Source organism: Lygodium microphyllum, chromosome 11 (genome assembly GCF_053477565.2).
Source record: "Lygodium microphyllum isolate KBCC chromosome 11, Lygodium_microphyllum_v1.1.10, whole genome shotgun sequence".
Taxonomy (NCBI): Eukaryota; Viridiplantae; Streptophyta; class Polypodiopsida; order Schizaeales; family Lygodiaceae; genus Lygodium; species Lygodium microphyllum.
The window spans coordinates 6648024-6657451 of record NC_141145.1 but is presented as its reverse complement, the minus strand read 5'-3'; positions in this window follow the sequence as shown (position 1 = coordinate 6657451).

The following is a 9428-nucleotide window of genomic DNA, read 5'->3' as shown; positions in this document are numbered from 1 at the left end:
TATAAGATTAAGCACAATGCAGATGGTTCTATTAGCAGGTACAAAGCTAGGCTGGTTGCAAAAGGCTATGCCCAGACATATGGCATAGATTATGATGAGACCTTCAGTCCAGTTGCTAGGATGGCAACTGTCAGATGTGTGATTGCTTTGGCAGCAGCCAAAGGTTGGAGGTTGCAGCAAATGGATGTAAAGAATGCCTTCTTGCATGGTGATTTGCAGGAAGAAGTGTATATGGATCAGCCAGCAGGTTATGAAGATTTAGAGCATCCCACCTATGTGTGCAGGTTGAAGAAGGCACTTTATGGGCTCAAGCAAGCACCTAGAGCATGGTCTGACAAGATTAGAGAGTATCTTGTCAATATTGGCTTTTATGTTTCTGATGCTGATCACTCACTTTATGTGAGGAAGGGAGATGCAGGTTTGGTCATCATAGTCATCTATGTGGATGACTTGATTATTACAGGTGATAGTGCTAGTGGGATTGCTGAAGTCAAGGGCTGTTTGAAGATGAAGTTTGAGATGAAGGATTTAGGTGAACTAAGGTACTTCCTCGGCATTGAGGTGATCAGATGTGATGATGGTATATGGCTGTCCCAAAGACAATATGGCTTGGATATGTTGTCCAAGTATGGTATGACTGCATGCAAATCACTTTCAGTCCCATTGGAGCAGAATGTGAAGCTGAGTGCTGATGTTGGGGATGAGATAGAAGACCCTACTATGTTCAGGAGGATAGTGGGGAGTTTGATCTACATGACCATTACAAGGCCAGACTTGAGCTACGCTGTTGGTCTTGTGAGTCAGTTTATGCAAGTACCTAGAAAGCCACATTTGGATGCAGTCAGACGCATATTGAGATATGTGAAGTCCACATTACATTATGGACTTCTCTATGAGGCAGGTACAGATGTACAGGTGTTTGGATACACAGATGCAGATTGGGCTGGTAGTATGTCTGATAGAAGATCTACCAGTGGATACATGTTCTCTCTTGGTAGTGCAGCAGTTGCTTGGAGCAGCAAAAAGCAATCTACAGTTGCTTTGTCGAGTACAGAGGCTGAGTACAGAGGCGCTGCTGTTGCAGCATGTGAGGTAGTATGGCTGCAAAAGCTATTGGCTGATTTGGATGTGCAGGTGGAAGGTCCAGTTGTCATTTATTGTGACAACATGAGCAGTATACAGTTGGCTAGGAACCCTGTGTTCCATGCCAGGACAAAGCATATTGAGGTACACTACCACTTTGTGAGAGAGAAGGTACTAGCAGGTGAGATTGACTTGGTGTATGTCAGCACACAGGATCAGATAGCTGACATCTTCACGAAGGCATTGGGTACAGAGAAGCTTCAAAAGTTTTGAAGCTTACTTGGAGTTGCAGAGATGCAGTTGAGCTTGAGGGGGAGTGTTGAGATGACAAGCTCAACACATGCGGACATTGATGATGGACCGCCTGGTTAGATGGGTCCACACGTCTACACTTAGCACGTTGGTGGTCATTATGACTCTCACATGGCCACTGACTCATTACTTATTATATTCAGGTTGTTACACCTATTTACAGCTGGCATAGTTATAGCGCCAGTCGACTAGTGTAGTCGGTTATGCATTGTTTGACTTAGTAGGCCACTTTCCTTTTATGTTGTATCTTATCTATACTTTGTGTACATTGTAAAGTGTGTGAAAAAAAAAAGAAGAAATCAGCAAGAAAACGTTTTGGCCTCCATCTCTCTTCTTGTCTCTTGAGTGAGCTTCTCCTTGTGCATTCTGTGTGTGTTCGGCGCAGCATCTTGAACAATCCCCTCCACCACGCGATTCTTGACACTATGATCTGCAGGTATGCCGGTGCCACTACTTCTTCGTCTTGATCTGTCGGGTCAGTTACAGTAGCCATGCGGACGTTCAATGGGGGTTCTAGCATGGGTGGCTCATGTAACGGATGTGAAGGAGGATAGTACTTTTTAATGTGGATGCCATTAAAAAAGCCTATTCCCTCACCGTCAAGTGTCTCCAACTCGACATTTCCGGTCCTACCGATTACGCATACCTTGAAAGGCACTAGCCCCCGAAACTTCATCTTTTGTTTATGTCCTTTTACCGAGTACAGCAGAACAAGGTCCCCTTGTTCGAAGTCTCGCTACGTGACATGCTTGTCAAACCACATCTTTCGTCAAGCCTTTTTATAAATCAGAGAGTGAGTGGCGAGGAATCGGGTCTCCGTTAAGCGCTCAAGTTCTACTAAGCGGTTGGTCCACGCCTCTCTTCCCTCCCAACGTTCCTGGACTGCTAGCCTCAAACTAGGGATGAAGAATTCTACGGGCAAAATGGCTTCAGTTCCGTAAGTCAGCCTAAAGGGTGTCTGTCCTATAGCCATTTTATAAGTTGTGCGATAGGCCCACAAGGCCGCCATTAGCTTGTTATCCCAGTCACTTCTCGAAGTAGACAAGACTTTTGTAAGCACATTGACTAGAATTTTCTTTGTGGATTCGGCTTGGCCATTAGCTTGAGGGTAATAGGGAGAGGACTTCTAATGAATTATTAGGAAGATAGAGAGCAAGTGGGCAATCACTTCATTAATGAAGTGTGTGCCTTGGTCTCTTACAAGTTCAACTGGACAACCGAACCGTGAAATGACCTGATCCCACAAGAATTTTGCGGTGGTCCTCGTATCGTTCTTCCTCGTGGCTCGTGCCTCTACCCATTTTGTTAAATAGTCAGTTGCCACTATGATGTATCGAGCTTGGGAATATTGTGCTGCAGGACTGAAAGGCCTAATAAAATCGATGCCCCATTTTTCAAAGGGTTGTCGGGCTATGACAGGGGTCATCTCCATCTTGTCCTTTTGCACAGGCACTTTGGTCCTTTGGCACTTATCGCAGCGCTGTACAAATTTAGCTGCATCGCGGAATAGGGTGGGCCACCATAGCTGGAATTGTAACACCTTTCGGGCTGTTGTGTCCCCACTAAAATGCCTGCTAGCGATTCCACCATGTGCTTTGTTTAATGCGTCATGCATCTCGTGCTCACACACGCATCTGCGCAATAAACCGCCTTGTCCTAGCCTGTAGAGTTGGCGAGCTATCAGTTGGTAGGGCTGAATTTTTAGGATAAGTCTCTTCAGACTGGCCTTTTCAATGGGTCGCTCTGGTAGTCCATTTTCTAGCACTTGCACTATGTCATCGGCCCAATATGGCATCAGATCCACTCTAAAAAATTCTCGTTCACTAGACAAGTTAAAAAGATGGGCATCCGGTGAATCATCAGGCATGCCTTGTCCAACGGCTTCTCCTGTGGGTATGCGGGACATGTGGTCAGCCATGTAGTGCTGCTTTCCTTTGCGTAAAACCATAGAGAAGTCAAACTCCAATAAAAGGAGTGACCATCTAGCTATGCGCCCCGTAGCGCAAGGCTTGTTCACAAGATACAGTAGGACTTGATGGTCAACGAAGAAGACAAAGGGAGTGGCCAACAAGTAATGCCTAAATTTCTTTACCGCAAATACCATGGCCAACCTCTCCCTTTCTGCCATGGAATAGTTCATCTAGGTTCTTGTGAGCTGCCTGTTGGCAAAACTCACTGGGTAATCCAAGTTATGCTCACCAGGCTGGCATAGCACGGCTCCAATAGCGAACTTAGAGGCGTCTATGTGCACATGGAATGTTACGTTCTAGTCTGGGACTGACAAGATTGATGCAGTCGTAAGAGCCTTTTTCAATTCTTTATATGCACGCTCGCATTCCTCCGTCCACTCAAACACTATCAATAGTTTGTACAAAGGTCTAGCTATTAATGCATAATTTAGCACAAATCGTTGATAGTATCTAGTGTGTCCCATGAAGCACTGAATTCCCTTGTAGTTGTCGGGTGGCAGTAGGTCAACAATGACTCTTACTTTGGAAAAGTCAGTGGCAATGTCATTCCTTGACACTACGTGCCCCAAGATGCATCCGTGTTTTACCCAGAACTGGCACTTTAAGGGGTTTAGCGAGAGGTGGTACAGCCTACACCTTTCAAAGACAGCTCGCAATTTCTTCAAGTGTTCGTCCCAACTAGAGTGTAAACATAGGTCATCTACGAACACTTCCAGTTCGCGCCTAAGCATGTCTTTAAAGATGGTGCACATTAGGCACTGGAAAGTTGTGGGTGCATTCATTAGCCCAAAAGGCATGACAATATAGGCGAATACGCCCTATTCCATGGCAAAGGCAGTCTTGTGCTTGTCGTCGGGGTGCACTTGCACCTGATTGTAACCCGAGAAGCCATCCAGAAAACTGTAGGCTTCCTTCCTTGCTACCCTCTCCAACATGTGCTCGGTGTAAGGTAAAGGATAATTATCCCTTTTCGTAGCAGCATTCACTTTTTTGTAGTTTACGCACACTCAGATTTTTCCATTTTTCTTCATGACAATCACGATAGGTGACACCCAGTCCGTGTGCTCGATCTCATATATGAAACCAACCCCCATGAGTTTGTCAATCTCCTCCTTCACTGCATGGGCGTGTTTAGAATTCATGGGGTAAGGTCGTTGTTTTTTTGGCACTGCATCTGGAATCATTGGGATGTTATGAGTCATGACCCTAGGGTCGACTCCCTTGAGTTCATCCAATATCCAGGCAAACACGTCGATGTACTCTTGCAAGAGCGCAACAAGTTTGGTCTCTTCCTCTTTCGCCAAGTCATCTGTGATGAATACCTATCTTGGTTTTTTGCCTTTCCCATCCAAGTTAACCTCTTTGACTTTGGCGGGTCCCTCTATCGGTTCACTAGTCTGACCTTGTCTTTTTGCACCTAGCAGGACCACCACTTTGTCACCCTTTTTAAATTTTGTAAACCATTTGGGTAGATCGTGTGGTTTCCTCTGCCTTTCCGCTTCCGAGCCCCTTTCTTGCTTCCTGGACTCCTCTTTTAGCCTCCTGCGCCTCAGGTGGACTGGCAAGTCTCCCTTGGTGCGTCTGACCTCAGAGGGTTGCGGTATCTCGGGATCACTCTCAGTGCTAACTTCCGACTCTAAGTTGAACTAGCATCCTTCACTTGAGGAAGGTGTTTCCCTAGGGGGTCTTAGTTCCGTAGGTGAATCTGTCTTGAGCACTGGGATTACCCATCATTGTGCTACTCCAGCTTGCTCGTAATCTACGGCTTCTATTCATTCCAGCCAGGATCTATCACACTCCATTAGTATGACTCCTTTTTCGTTTCGACTGAGCCCTTCTTTCTTAGGCCTTAAGTCTGCCCTGATTTGCTCTATTGCTTTTCCCTCCATGTCGTACTCTATCGTGTCTACCTCTTCTTCACTCTCTTCTCCTGCAGAGCGACAGTCCTCATACTCCTCATCGTCCGGGTCCTGCTCTTCTGACTGCTCATCATTCCCTAAGCTTCCATGTTCACTCTCCTTGTCGTCAAAACTAAAGCCTAGTTATATAACAAGTTCAGGTCATGGACTTTGTTCCATTTCCATTCTGGTTTAGCTAAAAGGTCATGTAGAGGCTTTAAATTAGTGGCCAAATTGCCATTCAATTTATTGGTCAGATACTCTACGATCTCCTGAAGCTCTAGTTTGTTGTTGGGGATGCAAGATGAGGTCGATTTGCCTGGGTTGAGTGAGCTTCCTACCATCATGCAAAGCGGCACAACTGGCTCCTCAGTTGGCATGATGGCAGTTTTAGTAGCCTGCTGATGTGGTCCTTCCTCATTCGAGAATGGTAGGTCAATGGGTGCCAGCACGTGCATCCGATCCCTCTCATCCTCAGGGCAAGGAATATATCTAGCTAGCGATCCATAGGGCTTGGTCGGTTGAGTATTGCCTTTTAGCATGGCTGAGAGATCACTGCAATTCTGTTCCCTAGGAAAATCAATCCATTGCCCCAATCCTCTATGACTCGTGCATTCCTCATCCAAGGTCGGCCTAATAGTATGTCGTAATCCACTCCCTTCATGACAATGAAGCTTACCGAGAATTGCACACAGGCAATCTTTACCAGCCAATTCTTTAAGACCCCAAATGGTCTTACCTTCATTCCATTTACTAGCATGACACTGAATCTAGCGGTCTCTACGGAAGGGTTTCCCCATGCCTCTAGAACCGCATGGTTTAGCACACTAACACCGGTGCCTGTATCTACAATTCCTTTCCGAGTCATGTCTCCTAAGGCTAGGATGGGCAAAACTGCGTGCATTTCAGTCCCTTCCCAAAAAGCATTGATGTGCAAAAACTTAGGATCTGCGTGTAGAGTTAGACTTGGGATCCGTGTAACTACGTCGTGATCTTGCGGATCAGTGTCCGCAAGTTCCGCATGTCCCTCGATTGAGTCTTTTAACTCCTGCCACAAGGAGTGATTTTGCCTAAGTAGATCCTCCAGGCTTAGAGTTACTGGGGTGGACATCAAAGTTGTGAGGAGGCTATTGGACCCTTGTCTTCCTCTAAGGCTGGCAGTTCAAGGCCATGCATCTTGTCTGCCCTGGTAAGCTTCCCCCCGGCCTACTGCTGAGCCGCTTTTAGTGGTGCAGGCATGTTCCCAGCCTATGGTTTTGAGGGTGAGACTGGTGTTCTAACACTGGAGAAGTCGTCCATAGGGTCTTCCAATATGGGTTCAACATCTTCAAGGTGCTTTTGGGCATCCTTGACCCACTCCTTGACCTTGGCTATAGCTTCGAGTTGCCGTTTGGGATGGGGATATTCCCCTACCTTGGCACTCCCTAGATCTGATGTCTTAGGAGCCGAGGTCTCTGCCTCTGTGTATGTGACCCTCTTTCCCATTACCAGCGTAGTCGTTTCCTCGATTTTAAGGGTTATCTTCGCACCAGTTCTCTTTTTTTGTCTCCTCTGGCTTTTCTTCCCTATTGAGGTTGCATCAAGCTTACTTGGCCCTGGTAAGGAGATGCCTGCTTGTTTCGTTTGAGCTTGCGTTATAGCATGTAGTGGGATGGGTGTATCCTCACTATCAAAAGTTTCAACTTCAAAGAGCCCCAAAGGCACTGATGGCAAGTGGGCATTGCTCGTTGATGGCTTCCGCCTAGGACAGTCAGGAAACAGATGTGTGATTCCACACTCTGTGCATCGGAGATTCGCTTTGTCCTTGTTAGCTTGTTCTCGCTCTGGGCAACGTGATGAAATGTGGCCTGGGTGGCCGCAAGTCCAGCATGTGACCGGATCCTGGCTTGGCCCTCCAAAGCCTTTGCCTCATCCTCTTCCTAAAGCCATCACCAACACTAGGCCAATAGTCCATCAGGACTGGGTTGCCCTCCTCTTCGTAGGATACATAAGGCTTGACATATGCCTCTTCCTCATTAGGCTCCTCCACAAAGTGAACAAGAGCATCGCTAGGTGGGTGAGTCACAAAAGGCCCTGGTGGCCTAGGTATACTAGTTGGGTTCATCTCCAGCCTAGGCACGACAGGTCTTGGGTCAATTGGTGCTGGAAGAGCTAACTGGGTTCCCCTGCCAAAGAAATTAGGTGGCCTATTACCTAAGTATGGAGGGTTGTACCGTTGCGTATATGGGAGTCTCCTCGACATTCTGCAATGCGCTGCATCATGTCCAAATATTCCGCAATTTGAGCACGGCCGAGATCTAGGATCTTGACACTCCACTGGGAGGTGATTGCCACTGCAGTACACACATTGTACATGTGATCTCACAGGCTTTCTAACGAGCTCTTGCAATCGCGCAATCTCCAGTCTCATCTGTGCTATCCCTTGGTCATGGTCTACACTCTTTCCCTTGTCCTGCGCGCTAGCAATTATTTTTTCCTCTAAGATGGCTGATCTCTCAGGGTCCCTCTGACTCACACTATCTCGGTTGGTAATCCTCATGCTACGTTCCCTGAGTTGGTCATCTACGCGTATTGCCTCCTCGAAGACTCAAGCTAGCATGTCTGGTTGTAAGGTGGAGTTACTGGCCACTAAGTCTTGGGGTCTCCTCCTACTAGTGGGTTCCTTAATGTTATTAGGTATCCATATGTGTTCCTTGTTATTTGAAAGCAGCGCCAATCCTTACTCACACGTTGTGCTTAGTGCTTTCGTGGTGGTTGGTACAAAAACATGCTTTTCTCTTTTCTTGCTGTGTAGGTTTAGTGGAGCACAAAAGTGAAATGTCGATGCAAAAAGAGTTTAATGCAAACTCCACCTTGTTTCTACCCACGTTCTGAGCCTAATTTGAGTTTTCAACTCAGTTCCTGGCTATTCTATGGTCCTTCCGCACCCTGAGTTTGATAAATCTCTGAGGTTCTAATGGCCAAATTGGGTTTTGGGGGTGTTCAGGGTTGCATCGTGGGGTCAGGTCTGTGGTCAGGTTAGCAAAAGATCCTTATCTTTGTGTTCTGGCAAGATGGTCTGATTCTGGGAATAGGACCGGGATGGTTCGACTCTGAGAGTCGGACGGTCCGATTCTGGCAATCAGACCAGTCTGGTCCGACTCTAATAGTCGGATGGGGGTTGTGGTCTGATTCTGGACTAGTCCGAGTCGGACAGGGGTGGGTCCGATTTCTTTGATCGGACGAGGTGTCTGATCGGACAGGATGGTCCGAGTGGTCCGATCAGATAGGATGGTCCGATCGGACAATTGAGCGTCCGATTATAAGGGGCAGTCCGAGTGCCACGTGGCACCTCTGATCGGGATGGTCCGATTCCGAGAATTGGACCAGTTTGGTCTCAGTCAGACAGTCCGATTCTGGAAGTCGGACGGTCCGACTCCAGAACTCAGGTGATCCAATTCTGGGAATCGGACCACTGTAAGGTTGGTCCGACTGCGTCGGCGGCGAGCGCAATTCCAGGGCGTTTGAATCCTTCCTAATGCCTACTGCACTCAATCATCACAAAACATCCCATAACCGATTAGAGCGCCACTGGAACACACTGGACTCACTTGAAGTAGCACGAATCGAATGCGCCTTGAGGGTGTTGCATTTCCTCGTCCTGTGAGCTAGAAACTCTCTCTCTCACACACACAAACAAAGCCAACTAAGAAAATGGGTCTGTACTAGCCTCCCAAGCCTCTTAAGGTTCTTTCCCAGCATTGCAACACCTTACACCCTGTTCTCTGTCCCTGTTTCACCCAGAAGCTTGAATCTGGTCCCCTATTTTCTTGTTTCCAACAGCAGGCCAAAACCTCTATTTTCTCTGGTTTTACCCTAATCTAACCTTAATCTAGTGCAACCAATATGAAAAACATAAATGTACAACAGTAGTCCTAATCTAATGCTTCCAACAAACCCAAATACTTACCTGTTCCTCAGATTAAAACCTCCTAAGTCTCCTAGTTATCTCGAGCACTGGTTCAGGTTGCAAACCCTACTTCCATGCTCGATCTGATGTGTGCGATGCTCAAAGCTCGATTCCGCCGGTCCCGGCAACGGAACCAAAATGTGGGAGCTCTTCAAGCTCTACCCCGAGACCTACGGACCACTTATTGCTCAAGTGTTTCCAACCGAGCAACCATGG